We start from the raw sequence: 17,149 nt of genomic DNA, 5'->3' as shown, positions 1-17,149 counted from the left end.
ACAATTTGATTATCTTATCTGAATCTATCTTCAAAATGGGGATTCTTTTATCTGCTAGCTTGCCAATTAGATGAGATGATTTATACAAAACATAGCGTTTTTGAAATCCAAGGTCTTCTGTAAAAGGAGGGTATAGCATGATAAAATTATTTATTATGTCCTGGGCAGATAATGAAAATAATGACCAGTGGTTACACAGTTGCTTTTGAAGAGTACTCTATCAGATCTAGGGGTGGAGTTACACTGCCTGTAGGATTGTTCCCTGATTATCTCAGTTGGGAAACTTGTGACTAAAGTAATGATTTCCAGAACTGAAAGTAGAGATTAGGGATTTAGTTACCTACTGATTATGTTGGAGCCTAAGTAGTGAATTTCTAAAGGAAATAAAATGTAAGGGTAATGATGCAGGAAAAGAAGGTAGAATGAGAGAGAAGAGAGGTGAAGGCAAAGCTATAAGGAATCCATCCATTTAAGAGTGTGAAGAAGAAGAGATTGTAGAGAAAGAGACAGAAAGGATTTTTATTTTTATTTTTATTTTTGCTTTTTAGGGCCGTTCCCATGGCATATGGAAGTTCCCAGGCTAGGATTTGAATCAGAGCTACAGTTGCCTATACCACAGCCACAGCAACACGGGATCTGAGCTGCATCTGTGACTTACGCCAAAGCTCACAGTAATGCTGAATCCTTGACCCACTGAGCGAGGCCAGGGATCGAACCTGCGTCCTCATGAATCCTAGTTGGATTCATTTCCACTGTGCCACAGTGGGAGCTCTGGAAGGGTTTTTATTGAATTAGTAATCAATAATGCCTGAAAACTTTAGGATTGCTAAAGAAATCTTTCCTTTTTACACTTCATCACCTAAAACAGAATCTGAGTTGCCTGCTTCTCTGTTTCTTCATCTGCATGTTGGGAATCTGAACTGCTAATATTCCTTCTTCAGGCATCTGCCCTCTGACTCTATATTTTTAACTTTAATTGGTACATTGTTTTTTTTTTTCATCTCCTCTTTTATTAATTTTCATATTTTTTCAACAGAAGGGATCCTCAACTTATGAGAATACAGGCTAGGAATTTAAAAGCCCCAAGAGAAGATCCATGGCTGTGGGGTGAGAATTTGTACTTGGAGGCTCCCTTTCCAAGTCATAGGGGCCCACCAAGGAAAGGCTCCTTACCTGGCAGGCTGCTGATCTGGCCCTTGGCTAACAGAATGATCAACCTGTTCCTTCTCATGCCCTCTGCTGAGTTTATAAGCAATGATGCAGTGTTTAAGTTAGCCTCAGGAAGGCTGCATTTCCAAAGAAGGCCAAACTGTTAATGTTTCTGGTGGTTTTATATTTCACTGTTTTTGTATAAATTTCAAGGAGAGCTGTTTATTTTCTGTTCGTGACCTCTAATCCTGCAGCAGTTGTGCTTTATTCCATACTATCCTGAAGACATATCTTGCAGTAGATTTTTTTCAATTTTGGACCCGTTCGATTGAATTGATTCATAGAATTAAAATGCTCTTTTCATATTAGTTTCTTTTTTTTTTGTCTTTTGTCTTTTTTTGTTGTTGTTGTTGTTGTTGTTGTTGTTGTTGTTGTTGTTGTTGCTATTTCTTGGGCCGCTCCCTCGGCATATGGAGGTTCCCAGGCTAGGGGTTGAATTGGAGCTGTAGCCACCGGCCTATGCCAGAGCCACAGCAACTCGGGATCTGAGCCGTGTCTGCAACCTACACCACAGCTCACGGCAACGCCGGATCGTTAACCCACTGAGCAAGGGCAGGGACCGAACCCGCAACCTCATGGTTCCTAGTCGGATTCGTTAACCACTGCGCCACGACGGGAACTCCTCACGTTAGTTTCTTATGCTGTAATATTGTAGAGCTCAAAAAATTTGTGTAACAAGAAACATATTCTATTTTAAGGATATCCCAGAAAACCTTCTTCAGTATTTATAGTGTTATAAAAATGGACATTGATTCCCAGCTGGGTTTTATCCAAGTTTCACTATACAGATGGCTGTATATACTGCCCTTCAGATCCCTGCGGGAGAAGATTTATAATGTCTTCCCTCTTCCCCCTTTAATAACTTGTTTCAATGTCTAATAGTCATCACGATGGTGGAATTTTTTTCTCATATCTGACTTAAATCTCTCCACCTGCATGTTAACCATAATTCTTTGTTTTTTTGACCTCAGTAGAGGTAGGAGGTGGGCAGTATTATTACTCTTAGATTTCTTTTCCTGTTGAAAGACAATGCTTCCTCCATTGTACAAATCAGTGATAAGAATAGACTCAGATTTCCCAGAGGGAAAAAAAAAAGTGTTCATTTAGAGACAGACATTATTTTATTTTAGAACCAAATGACTATTTAAAAAGTAATACTAGCACTTGTTCTAGAAGATTCATAACATTAGTAAAATAAAAAGTAATTGTCTATCCCCCCTCCCTGTCATCTTATTCTTCAAAGTGACTATTGTTCCTAAATTAGCATTTTGCCTTCCAGGCCTTTTTCTATATAATTAGGTAAGAAAGTTAAGTCAATAAGCACATAAACAAATGGTGAGAAAAACAAAATAAAGGTGTGCATACTAAGAGTATGGCAATGTGGTTTCCATTGTGACTTTTTTTTTCTCTCTCATTAGAGTGTTGGCTACCCAGCATAAAATACCATGAAAACTTAATTCTCCAGTTGTGCCTCATTTTATTTATTTTTTATTTTTTTATATTACTCAATGAGTTTATTACATTTATAGTTGTATAATGATCACCAAAACCCAATTTTATAGCATTTCCATCAGAAACCCCAGCACATCCCCCAACCTCTCTCCTTTGGAAACTGTAAGTTTTTCAAAGTCTGTGAGTCAATGTCTGTTCTGCAAAGAAGTTCATTGTGTCCTTTTTTCAGACTCCACATGTAAGTGATAGCATTTGATGTTGGTGTCTCATTGTCTGACTGACTTCACTTAGCATGATAACTTCTAGGTCCATCCATGTTGCTAAAAATGCCGTTACTTCATTCCTTTTAATAGCTGAGTAATATTCCATCTTGTATTTGTACCACATCTTCTTGATCCACTCCTCTTGGACATTTAAGTTGTTTCCATGTCTTGGCTATTGAAAAAGAGTGCTGCATTAGAGTACATGTGTATTTTTGAGTCATGGTTTTCTTTGGATAGAGGCCCGGGAGTGGGATTGCTGGATCAAATGGTAGTTCTACTTGTAGTTTTCTGAGGAGTCTCCAGATTGTTTTCCACAGTGGTTGCACCAATTTACAATCCCACCAACAGTGTACTAGGGTTCCTTTTTTCTCCACACCCTCTCCAGCACTTACTGTTTGTAGACTTTTGGATGATGGCCATTCTAGCTGGTGTAAGGTGGTACCTCAGAGTGGTTTTGATTTGCATTTCTCTAATAATGAGTGATGTTGAACATCTTTTCATGTGTTTTTTGGCCATCTGTATGTCTTGTTTGGCCATCTGTATGTTTGTGTAGATCTTCTGCCCATTTTTGGATGGGGTTGTTTGTTTTTTTTTGGTATGGAGCTGCAGAAGGTGATTATACATTTTGGACCAAAAATGAGTGGTGTTGAGAAAGTTCAAAGTAGCAGCTTGCTATTTTGGGGTTATTGACTAGGTGAACATTGAGAGAATCTCCTAGAGTGCTGGACATACCTTGATCTGGGTGGTGGTTACATGGGTAGATGTATGTGTGAAAGTTAATTGCACTGCACACTTATGACATATAGGCTTTATTTTATATTACACCCCTCACTTTCCACTTTCCTCATTCCTGAGCTTCTGAGTCTGGAATTGCTTGTATCTTCTGGGTGGGGGCCCTGTCTTTGCTGCAGTGCCTTGTCACATATTCTAGGCAAAACCTTTGGTAGAAGTGAAGGAAAGAGGTTTATTTTTATTGTTTGTTTTGCCCCATGATTTAGTACTCTTCTACTCCACTATTACCTTCCAGGAATTTTTGCTTCAATTAAAAAATGTTTTAGTGCATGCCCATAGTGTATATAAAAAAGCCATTATACCATTGTAGCTATAATTACCTGAATGTTTCTGTTGTTTCTCAGTTTTCTGGTATAACTAAGTACGGTTATATCTCCTAATTGAAAATGTTATTCAGGCTATATTCTAATATGTATGGATTTATCGTTTTCATAACTGAGGAAATTTGAGTAGAGGCTTTCTTCTTGGGATGATGAAAATGTTATGAAATTATATAGTGCTGATGACTGCTTGACTCTCTGAATATACTAAAACCCAGTGAATGGTATATTTTAAGGGTGAGTTTGATGGTATGTGAGTTATAACTCAATAAAGTTTGTCTTAAGAAAGGAACACTTGGAAATAGGGATATTATTGTAAAAATAAAATTCAGCCAAAGTTTAAAGGTAAATCAAGAAAATCTCCTAAAATGTATAAAGAATAAGACATGAAACGAAAATATGATGCAAAAAATAAAAGATATAGAGAACCAATTCAGGAGACCCCAAAATTATTAGAAGTGTTAGAAAGAGAGAGTGAGGAGAGGTCAGGAAATTAGCAAAGAAAGAATGTGAGACTTTGCCAGATGTGAAGAAAGACATTTCAAATAGTATAGGCAAATCTGAGAAATAAGGAAAGAATAAAAACTGTCTAAACTAGGCACAATCACTGTGAGTCCTCAGAGTTGAAGAGAATGAGAAGGTCCTAAGGACCTCAAGATGGAAAAATCAGCTCATGTACAAAGGAACAAAAGGGAGATGAGCTCACATTTTTTTTTGTCTTTTTAAAAAATTATAGTTGATTTACAATGTTTCTTCACTTTCTGTTGTACAGCAAAGTGACCCAATCACACACAGTTCCCTGTGCTGTACAGTAAAACCCTGTTGCCCATCCTTTCCAAATGTAACAATTTGCATCCACCAACCCCAAACTCCCCATCCATCCCATTCCCTACCCACCCCCCACCCCCCAACCCCCGCTACCACCACCGCCACCAGGCAACCACAAGCCTTTTCTCTATGTCCATGATCTGCTTCTGTTTTGTAGATAGGATCACCTGTGGCATATTTTAGATTCCACATGTAAGTGATATCACATGGCACTTGTCTTTCTCTTTCTGACTTGCTTCATTTAGTATGAGAATCTCTAGTTCTATCTGTGTTGCTGCAAATGGCATTGTTTCGTCCTTTTTATGGCCAAGTAGTATTCCATTGTGTATATGTACCACATCTTAGTCCATTCATCTGTTAATGGACATTTAGGTTGTTTCCATGTCTTTTTTTTCCGTCTTTTTTTTTTTTAAGGGCCGCACCTGTGGCATATGGAAGTTCCTAGGGTAGGGGTCATATTGGAGCTACAGCTGCCAGCCTATACCACAGCCATAGCAACGCAGGGTCAGAGCTGCATCTGTGATCTATACTGCAGCTCATGGCAATGCCATATTCCCAACCCACTGAACGAGGCCAGGGATCGAACCCACATCCTCCTAGATATTAGTCTGCTTTTTGACCCACTGAGCCACAATAGGAATTCCTCCATGTCTTGGCTATTATAGCTCACATTACTTATCAGCAACCTCGAATTGTAGTCCCAAATAAAATATTAAATTTTAAGGGCAAGAAGAAGCCTTTTCAGAAATAAAAGAACTTTGCTTTCCACACACCTTTTCTGAGAAAGTTACTGAAAGGGGTCCAGCAAAATAAGGCAGTATAGCAGAAAGAAGAATCAGGGATTTAAAGAAACAGTGTTCCAACAGAAGAGCACAATAAAAGGTGTTCCAGGCTGCTGGCTATGCTGAAAGGCCTAGAGAACAAATTGCCCTTGATGGAGTTGGAGAATGGAGTTTGGTAGTAAAGTATTTAGGGAGAAAAAAAAAGGAAAAAAAAAACACCCCATGGGTCAACTAGACTTCAATAAAAAAGCAAAAACATGGACTTCATAGATAAGACAGTGTATTTGAAATTAGGTAGGAAATGTTAAAGCTTTAAGGCAGAGAATGCTCCCTGCCACATCCCCCTGAAAAAGCCCATCAAGCATTCTAGGACCGAAGTGTATTGTATACATAAGAAGATGTAATCAAAGCATGTACTTTGGCTCTCCATTAATAGTTATATAGTTCATAATCATGCATACACTCTTGACTGATTTTGAATTTTTTGAGTCAAACTATGGAAAAAGCACATAACACTAAATTATGGTTACAACACAAAATGTAAATGCTATCAATCTTGACCAGGTGCAAATAAAAGTGCAGATGATTTGAAAGATGAAAGGGGGAAATAAGAGGTAGAAAGAGGGGAAGGGGAGCTAATATTCTCTGCTTGGAAGACAAAAAGTCATAGGATACCATCTGTAGTTAACAGAACAAAAAAGACAGTTTTAGTATGTAATGTAAGTTGTAAAGATAACCAGCAGATGGGGAGGAAAGTGTTTGAAATCTTCTGTCTGCTTATGGACCATGTCACGATCTCTTTGTTGTCGTGTGTTCCTTTCTTTTTTTATTCCTTTTTGTCTTTCTGATGAAATGAGAAAAGGATGTAAACCTATGTGCTCAGTCTACCCTTTGAACCTTTTATACATTATTTACAAAACTCCAAAACCATCTTTTGCACATAAGGTTCTGGCTCTCTTATGTCAACTGTTGAGTTACCATTGGAAATTTTCTCTAATAGTGCTGCCTGCCAACCAAGAGTTTAATTTGAGTAGAGTTGCCATCTTTGTCTTTATAGTAGTATGAAGGTTGTTGCCTAAATTTATATGCATTCCTGGAAAACTTATTTTGCAAAATCATGTACTAGTTACCAGGGCTCATGTTAAAACAATATCATTAGCAGAAGCCTATTCAAAACTCCATAGAAGTTTATAATTAGAACACTAACAGAAACAATTAATATCTTGATAAAAATGCTAGCACGGTCTAAAAGACATGCCAAAATTCCTATACATAAAGAAATGTTACAGCATATATGGGACTTGAAGTGAACAAAAGAGTTGAAGGTAGCTCACTGGAAGGGGATGTAAAGAGGAGCTGAGGCTGTTTGCTTATGGAGGCAAAGGCAAAATGCACTAAAGATCAGGGAGAACCGAACAGGAAGCACTTCTAAGATGGCACGTGGCCACGCAGAGCCAAGAGCTTGGACAACTAGGGCTACGTGGGTGCTGGACGTGATGCTCGTTCCTCTCGTGGTTTGCAGTGTTTAGCTATGCTTGTTTATTTTGTGTTCAGCTGCTCTTATTTAGTGACATGAAATGTTAAAATAATTAGAAAAAAATGACAAATGAACTGATGCGATTTTTTTGTGTAATATTGAAATTATTTCTGTTTGCCAATTGTGTGTGAGCTAATAAACCAGTTTTAACAGAACATATTATATTTAAATATTTTAATGTGCTTTGCCTTTATTATATTGGAAAAATGATTAAAAAGCAGACCAATGAAATGCTGACTTTTAAAAAATTGAAGTATAGTTAATTTACAATGTTGTGTTAGTTTCAAGTGTATAGCAAAGTGATTCAAATATATATATTCTTTTTCAGATTCTTTTCCACTATGGGTTATTACACAATATTAAATATAATTCTCTGTGCTGTACAGTAGGTCCTTGTTGTTTATGTTATATATATAGTAGTGTGTATGTGTTAATCCCAAACTTCTAATTTATCTTTCCCTCCTACCACCCTGCTATCCCCTTTGGCAGCCATAAGGTTGCTTTCTATGTCTGTGAAGTCTATTTTTGTTTTGCAAATATGTTCATTTATATCATTTTTTTAGATTCCTTGTGTAAGTGATGACATATACTTCCCTTTCTCTGTCTGACTTACTTCGTTTAGTATGATAATCTCTAGGTCCCTCTGTGTTGCTACAAATGGTATTATTTCATTTTTTTTAAAAAATAGCTGGGTAGTATTCCATTGTGTATATATACCATGTCTCCTTTATCCAATCTTCTGCCGATAGACATTTAGGTTGCTTCCGTGTCCTGGCTGTTGTAAGTAGTGCTGCTATGAACACTGGAGTGTGTGTATCTTTTAGAGTTAGAGGTTTGTCAGGATGTATGCCCAGGAGTGGGATTGCTAGATCGTGTGATTAAAAACTCTACCTTTAGTTTTTTTTAAGGAACCTCCCAGACTGTTCTCCATAGTGTCTGCACTAATTTACATTCCCACCAACAGTGTAGGAGGGTTCCTTTTTCTCCACACCCTCTCCAGTATTTATTATTTGTAGACTTTTAAATGGTGGCCATTCTGAATAGTGTGAAGTGATATCTCATTGTGGTTCTGATTTTCATTTCTCTAATAATTAGCAGTGTCAAGCATCTTTCATATGCCTTTTGGCCATCTACATGTCTTCTTTAGAGAAGTGGCTATTTAGGTCATCTGCCCCCTTTTCTCCCAGGCTCTAAGTTGTCTTTTCATTTTGTTTATGGTTTCCTTTGCTGTGCAAAAGCACTTAAGTTTAATTAGGTCCCATTTGTTTATTTTTGTTTTTATTTCCATTATGCTAGGAGATGGATCCCATGAAATATTGCTGTGATTTATGCCAAAGATTATTCTACTTATGTTTTACTTTAAGAGTTTTATAGTACCTGGGCTTACATTTAGGTCTTTAATCCATTTTGAATTTATTTTGTGTGTGATGTTAAAAAAGAATGTTTTAATTTCATTCTCCTACATGTAGCTGTCTAGTTTCCCCAGTACCACTTATTGAAGAGACTGTCTTTTCTCAATTGCATATTCTTGCCACCTTTGTCATAGATTAATTGATCATAAGTGTGTAGTTTGATTTCTGGGCTTTTAAGCCTATTCCTTGGATTGTTTTGTGGCAGTCCCGTCCTGTTTTGATTACTATGGCTTTTTGGTATAGTCTGAAATCAGGAAGTCTAATTCCTTCAGGTCTGTTCTTCTTTTCCAAGTTTGTTTTAGCTATTCAGGATCTTTTGTGTTTCTGTACACATTTAAGTTTTTTTTTTGTTTTAGTTCTGTGAAAAATGTCATAGGTAATTTGATAGGGATTGCATTGAATCTGTGGATTGCCTTGGGTGGTATGATCATTTTAACAATATTGATTCTTCCAATCCAAGAATGTGGTATAACTTTCCGTCTGTTTGTGTCATCTTCAATTTCTTTCATCAGCGTCTTATAGTTATCAGAATATGGACTTTTGCCTTAGGTAGGTTTATTCCTAGGTATTCTTTTTGATGCAGTGGTAAATGGGATTGTTTCTTTAATTTCTCTTTCTGATATTTCGTTATTAGTGTATAGAAATGCAGTGGATTTCTGTATATTAATTTTGTATTCTGCAACTTGACCAAATTCATGATGAATGCTAGTAGTTTTCTGGTAGGGTCTTTCAAATTTTCTATGTATGATGTCATGTCATCTGCATACAGTGACAGTTTCATTTCTTTTCCAATTCAGATTCCTTTTATTTCTTTTTCTTCTCTTATTACTTTTCTTCTCTGATTGCTGTGGCTAGGACCTCCAAAACTATGTTGAATAAAAGTGACAAGAATGTCTCGTCTTATTCCTGATCTTAGAGGAAATGCTGTCAGCTTTTCACCATTGAGTATGGTGTTAGCTGTGGGTTTGTCATATATGGACTTCATTATGTAGTAGGTTCCCTCTGTGCCACTTTCTGGGGAGTTTTATCATAAATAGGTGTTGAATTTTATCAAAAGATTTTTCTCCACGAATTGAGGTAACTGTATGATTTTTATTCTTCAATTTGTTAATGTGTTGTATCACACTGATTGATTTGTAGATGTTGAAAAATCCTTGTATCCTTGGGATAAATTCTACTTGATCATGGTATATGATTTTTTTCAATGTATTGTTGAGTTTAGTTTGCTAGTATTTTGTTGAGGATTTTGGCATCTGTGTTCGTCAGTGATGTTGGCCTGTAATTTTCTTTTCTTGTATCAGGGTGATGGTGGCCTCATAGAATGAGTTCAGAAGTGTTCCTTTCTCTGTGTTTTTTTTTAGAATAGTTTCAGAAGGATAGGTGTTAACTCTTCTCCAAATGTTTGGTAGAATTTACCATTTGATCCTGGACTTTTGTTTGTTGGCAATTTTTAAGTCATAGATTCAATTTCAGTACTGATGCTTGGTCTGTTCATATTTTCTATTTCTTCCACATTCAGTCTTAGGAGATTATATCTTTCAAGAATTTGCATTTCTTCTAGGTTTTTCATTTTATTGGCATATAGTTGTTCATAGCAGTCTCTTATGATCCTTTATATTTCCTCCTTATTCATTTCAAATTTTATTAGTTTGGAGCCTCTCCCCTTTTTTTCTTCTTGTGTCTGGCTAAAGGTTCATTCATTTTGCTTATTTATTTATTTATTTATTTTTAAAGAACCAGCTCTTGATTCCATTAATCTTTTCTATTTTTTTTTTAGTTTATTTGATTTATTTCTGCTCTTTTTTTTTTTTTTTAATGGCCTCACCCCTGGCATATGGAGGTTTCCAGTTTCCAGGGACTGAATCAAAGCCATAGCTGTGGCAATTCCAGATCCTTTAACCCATTGCACTAGGCTGGGGATTGAACCGACACCTCTGCAGCAACCCACGCCACTGCAGTCATATTCTTATCCCACTGTGCCATGGCAGGAACTCTTGCTCTGCTCTTTATGATTTTTTTTCCTTCTACTAACTTTGGGTTTTATTTCTTCATCTTTCTCTAGTTGCTTTAGGTTCTAGTTTCTTTCCCCTTAGAACTGCTTTTGCTGCGTCCCATAGGTTTTGTATTATTGTGTTTTAATTTTCATTTGTCTCTAGTTATTTTTTGATTTCCCTTTGACTTCTTCAGTGATCCATTGGTTGTTTAGTAGCATATTGTTTAGCCTCCACAAAATTTTGATTTTTGTAGTTGATTTCTAGCCTCATAGAGTTGTGTTCAGAAAAGATGCTTGATTTGATTTCAGTTTCTTAAATTTACCAAGGCTTGTTTTGTGGCCCATCATGTGGTCTATCCTGGAGAATATTCCATAGACTCTTGAAAAGAATGTGTATTCTGCTGCTTTCGGATGGAATACACTATAAATATCAATTAAGTACATCTGGTCAAATGTCAACAAGGAAATGTGTTTCCTTACTGGTTTTTGTCTGGATGATCTGTCCATTGATGTAAGTAGGGTGTTAGAGTTCCCCACTATTATTGTGTCACTATAAATATCTCTTTTTATTTATATTAACATTTACTTTATATATTGAGCATCTTGCTGGGTGCATAGATATTTACAATTGTTATATCACCCTGTTTGATTGATCTTTGGATCATTATGTGGTGTCCTTTGTTTTTTGTGACAGTGTTTATTTTAAATTCTGTTTTGTCTGATGTAAGTATTGCTGCCTGGGCTTTCTTTTGATTTCCATTTGCATGGAATATTTCTTTCCATCCCCTCACTTTCATGTGTCCCTTGATCTGAAGTTTCTTGTAGGCAGCATATATGTGGGTCCTGTTTTTGTATCCATTCAGCCAGTCTGGATCTTTTGGTTGGAGCATTTAGTTCATTTACATTTAAGGTAATTATTGATATGTATGTTCTTATTGCCACTTTGTTAATTGTTTGGGATTTATTTTCATAGGTCTTCTCTCCCACCCCCCTTCTTTTGTTCTCTTCTTTTGTGATTTGATGACTGGCTTTAGTGTGAAATGTTGATATTTGATTTCTGGGAATGCAAGTCTTAAAACATAACTTTATTTATTCAAATTTCTCACATTGGGTATTCATGACAATAAATGATAAATGAAAAACAATGACATTTATTATTTCTTATAGAGTTTTTAAAAAATAAGGAGTTCCCGTCGTGGCTCAGTGGTTAACGAATCCAACTAGGAACCATGAGGTTGTGGGTTCAGTCCCTGCCCTTGCTCAGTGGGTTAAGGATCCGGCGTTGCCGTGAGCTGTGGTGTAGGTTGCAGACGCGGCTCGGATCCCGCGTTGCTGTGGCTCTGGCGTAGGCCGGTGGCTACAGCTCCGATTCAACCCCTAGCCTGGGAACCTCCATATGCCGCGGGAGCGGCCCAAGAAATAGCAACAACAACAACAACAACAACAAAAAGACAAAAAGACAAAAAAAAAAAAATAGAGCATTTAATAGCTAAATATGCTATTTTAGACAAAATTTCTGATGGTGCTTGCTTTCTATCATTAAGACACAATTTGGGGGATTAAATCAAACCTAGCACTGACAGAATGCTCCTTAAGAATATCAACAAAAAATCATATATTTGTAGATATTTTAAATATATCTTTCTAAGCCACAAAACAGGTTCAGAATGTTATAGTTTATCAAATGTATGTATTAAATGGGAAAATAGTCTTCATAATGCACTTGAATACAATTGAATTCAATATTGTAAGGATCACAGATAATAATAAAATATTAAATCATTTTATTTTCCAAATATGTCTCCTTTCTCCCAAGAGATAATTCTCTTTTAACAAGAGTTTAAAAATATACATAAATTTAATGGTTGATAACTTTTTGGGTTTTTTTCCTTAACTGAATTGAAATCAGAAGTACATTTCTCTTTCTTAAAAACTATAACAAAGAAAAAGAAAGCCTAATAGATTTTTTTTTACTTTAAAACCATTTTTTCAAATTTCAAAGTCAACACCTTTCATAGAGTTGCTGTATATTATGCAGTCTTGATATAAAATAACCCTTGTTTTAATGGATTTTAAAAATGTGTTGCAAAGCTTTCTGGGTTGACATTTTAAAGTCACCACGTAAATCTGCCTGACAAGCTTGTTTGTTGGTTTAATGTGAGATATGAATAAATGTTTTGTCTATTACTTTTTTAACACCTGGTTCTAGTTGTTTGCAGTTTCAGATGATATGAACTGAGACGTTTTCTCAAGTTGTTAGTCTCACTCTAGCATTTTTGGTAGCCAGTTAGTTGTTTTTGATTTGTTTTATGTCAGATTATGATTAAATGTATATTTAAAAAATGTCCCTAACCTATATTTTAAAGCATTTATGTGAAGTACTCTTTTAATAAATTCCAATTAGCACATTATGAAGTTTAAAAAACTACCTGCTCTCATGACGTATTTAAGAAAGTGTTAGTAGCTTGTGTGTATAAGGAAAAGGCATGCAGAAGGGAACAAAATAGAGGAGTAAGGGTGAATAATTCCTAATCACAATGTAGTATTCTTTTGGCATTTCCTGTTATGAAATATATCCATTTGTTGCTTTGGACCACATGCTTTCTGTGGGAAGATGGTGTTAGGAAAATATAGTCATTGAGTCCAACTCTGAGCTAGGAAAATGCTAACTAGATAAAAAGCTTAACTATGTTTTTGAATTGAAGACATTCTTATCTTTAAATTGAACATATGGTTATTGCTATTGAAGTCTAAATAGACCTGGTGACTCTCTCTGATGATTTCCATTTCTTGACATCTCTCTAAAAGACAGTTATGTTATGAATGGATTGTATGTATTTGGAGCCTTTCTATTCCTCCCCCTTCAGTCCAGGAGATAGGGTTGGAAAGGTAGGCAATTACATAGCACAGAGAGCCTTTCACACTTTCAAGACGTTTTAGCAGTACTTACCACAATAATGATTAAGTAATTGTTTGCATAATTGTTTTATGACTGTCTCACTCTTTTCTTTTTCTTTTTATCTTTTTCCTTTTGTCTTTTTAGTGCTGCACCCTCAGCATATGGAGGTTCCCAGGGTAGGGGTTGAATTGGAACTGTAGCTACTGGCCTATGCCACAGCCACAGCAACGCTGGATCTGAGCTGTGTCCGTGTCCTACACGACAGCTCACAGCAATGCTGGATCCTTAACCCACCGGGTGAGGCCAGGGATCAAACCCATATCCTTGTGGATACTAGTAGGGTTCATTAACCACTGAGCTACAAAGGGAACTTCTTTCTTTCTTTCTTTTCTTCTTTCTTTCTTTCTTTCTTTCTTTCTTTCTTTCTCTCTTTCTCTCTTTCTCTCTTTCTCTCTTTCTCTCTTTCTCTCTCTTTCTCTCTCTCTCTCTCTCTCTCTTTTTTCTCTCTCTCTCTCTCTCTTTTTTAATTTTATGGCCATACCCACGGCACATGGAATTTCCCTGGGCCAGGGATTGAATCCAAGCCACAACTGCGACCTGTGCTATTGCAATGCCAGATCCTTTAACCCACTATCCTGGGCTAGAGATCAAAACTGTGCCTCCACAGTGACCCAAGTCACTCTAGCTGGATTCTTAACCCACTGCACCCCAATGGAACTCACATTGTCTCTCTTGATGGACAAAAATCTATGTGCAGGGACCACACTGCTATCACAGGCATTACAGTGTATAAACAAATGGAGCTCATGGCAGTGTTGGATTTGAATCCATTTCATGTGAAAATTTGTTTTTATATATTTAATGTTAATATGTAATGTGTCAGAAGATGTTATTCTATAAAAATGTTAATCATTTGCACAAAAGATCTTCAGCTCTTAAGAAGAGAATGACAAGTGATGGGCTGAATTAATTAGGAGAGCACCAAGGAATCATTTGTCGTCTTTATTTGTTGGCCATGAGGGCACATTTTTGTCTCATTTGTTCATGGGTTTATTCTTAGCAGTAAGAACAGCTCCTGGCTCAGAAATATATGTTGAACCAATGGATTGGTAAAAGTTAATGGCACTCACAACAATAATTTTCGATAATAAGAAAATAAACAACCTAATAAAAATGAGCAAAAGATTTGAACCAACACTTCACCAAAAAAATATATGGGGTGGCAAGTGAGCACATGAAATGATGACCAATATTACTAGTTGTTAGAAAAATATATATTAAACCCGTAATGAGATGTTGTGCGATAGCTATTGTAATGGCTAAAACCAAAATAACTGATGATACCAAGTGCTAGTGAGGATGCGAGACAATAGAATTCTCTTTTGTTGCTGGTGGAACAGCGTACTTTGAAAATTAGTTTGCCAGTTTCTTATAAATTTAAACAAACACTTAGCATGTGACCTGGCAACCATAGAAATTTACTTAAGAAAAATGAAACCATATATCCACAGACACACACATTAAAAACCCATACAAAGTTGTTTGTGAAGGCTTTATTCATAATTTCTAAAAATTGGAAACAACTTAGATGATCACTAACTGGTGAGTGGATAAATAAATGGCTGAACCATGGCACATTCATACAGTAGATTTTTACTCAGTGAGGAAAGGGAGCAAACTACTAATACAAGCAACAACATGAAATAACTTCCAGTACCTTATGCTAAAGTGAAAGAAACCAGACTCTGAAAGATATGTACCATATGATTCCATTTATAGGATATTCTAGAAAGGCAAAACTATGGGACAGAAATCAGATAAGCATAGATAAGTATTCGCCAATGGCTGGGGATGAGGAGAGAAAATTTAATATAAAGAGAGAAATTTTTGTAGTGATGGAAATATTCTATATCTTGGTTGACAGTGCTTATCCAACAACATGCATTTGTCAAAATTCATAGAACTATTTTGAGAACACCCTGAACCTGAAAACAGTGAATTTTGCTGTATGTAAATTATGCCTTAATCAACCTGACTCAAAACCAAGCAAAGAGCAGTTCCTGTTGTAGCTCAGTGGTGAAGAACCCTACTAGTATCCAAGAGGATGCATGTTCAATCCCTGGCCTCGCTCAGTGGGTTAAGGATCTGGGGATTCTGTGAGATGTGGTGTAGTTTGCAGATATGCCTCAGATCCCACGTTGCGGTGGCTGTGGTGTAGGCTGGTAGCTGCAGCTCTGATTCAATCCTTGGCCTGGGAACTTCCATATGCCTAGGGTACAGCCCTAGGACAAACAAATAAACAAAGCAAAGAAAGTGTAGGAGTTCCCCTCGTGGCTCAGTGGTTAACAAATCCAACTAGGAATCACGAGGTTGCGGGTTCAATCCCTGCCCTTGCTCAGTGGGTTAAGGATTTGGCGTTGCCGTGAGCTGTGGTGTCGGTTGCAGAATTGGCTCAGATCCCGAGTTGCTGTGGCTGTCGTGTAGGCCAGCGGCTACAGCTCCTATTCAACCCCTAGTCTGGGAACCTCCATATGCCACAGGTTCGGCTCTATAAAGACAAAAAAAAAAAAAAAAACAAAACAAACAAAAGAAAGTGTTGATGAGCCTCTTCTCTATCAGTATTTAAGAAGCACATGGTCAGCTTACCACTTGATTGTTTTTGCTTTTTTTTGTTGTTGTTTTGTTAGGGTTGTATATGGCGGTTCCCAGGCTAGGGGTTGAATTGGAGCTGAGCTGCAGCTGCTGGCTTACACCACAGCCACAGCAATGTGGGATCCAAGCCGCATCTGCGACCTATACCACAGCTTACAGCAACACCGGATCCTTAACCCACTGAGCAAGGCCAGGGATCAAACCTGCATCCTCATGAATGCTAGTCAGATTCATTAACCACTGAGCCACGAGGGGAACTCCATTTGCCACCTGAGAATCAGTAATGAACTATGCTTTACCGAGGGACGGAAGAAACTAGTGAGACTCAGGCTCCTGCTCATAATTCCCGCTTATTTATTATTCCCACAATTCTTATTCTTTAAACACTCACCCTGATAAATAGGTAATAAGGCACTTCACAATTCTTAGTCCCTTCAAAATATGTAATGAAAAGATAGAATGTGTTGCAGGCTTGTAACTTTCTTGCGACAAGGTCTTTTGTCTTTTGTGTATTGTAATCTCTAACAAAACCATTAATTGAATGCCGTTTAGCACTGTGCCAGACACTGAACTCTGACTTGTTTGCTACCCCATGGAGTGGTTATGAAATTCAGAAGGGAAAAAGTTTATCCTGGTAGTGGTAAACTGCTGAACAAATAGAGGGGGGTTCATTGCCAGATATTAATGAAACTAACTTGGATTTTTGGGGCCTTGGAGAGCGAACCACGAACACATTGTGGGTTAGATAGATGTATAGGAAAGATTTACTTGACTCGTATCCATATTTGGCCCTCTTGCCATTGGGGAGAGTCTGTGGTGTTCAGGTGTTTTGCACGTAGCATTGAGGAGTGTTAGGAATGAAATTTTACACATTGGAGAGGGAAGTGACTAAATGAAAGGACTGCTATAGGCAAAAGTTGGACTTAAGGGCTCTGAAGGAGTGAGTCTTCAGGTGGTTTTTTTTTTTTTTTTTTTTTTTTTTTTTTAGGGCCACACTTGTGACATATGGA

The 17,149-nt window shown here is 37.0% G+C and overlaps 1 protein-coding gene across 2 annotated transcripts in view; it reads left to right on the top strand.

Annotated features, from left to right (window-relative positions):
* Window positions 1–17,149, top strand: part of SCFD2 (sec1 family domain containing 2) — a 430,377-nt gene that overhangs the window by 64,905 nt on the left and 348,323 nt on the right. The window lies entirely within an intron of this gene.

The sequence above is a fragment of the Sus scrofa genome, chromosome 8 (assembly GCF_000003025.6).
Source record: "Sus scrofa isolate TJ Tabasco breed Duroc chromosome 8, Sscrofa11.1, whole genome shotgun sequence".
Lineage (NCBI taxonomy): Eukaryota > Metazoa > Chordata > Mammalia > Artiodactyla > Suidae > Sus > Sus scrofa.
The sequence above is the reverse complement of the archived record's forward strand: the minus strand, read 5'-3'. Positions and strand labels throughout refer to the sequence as shown.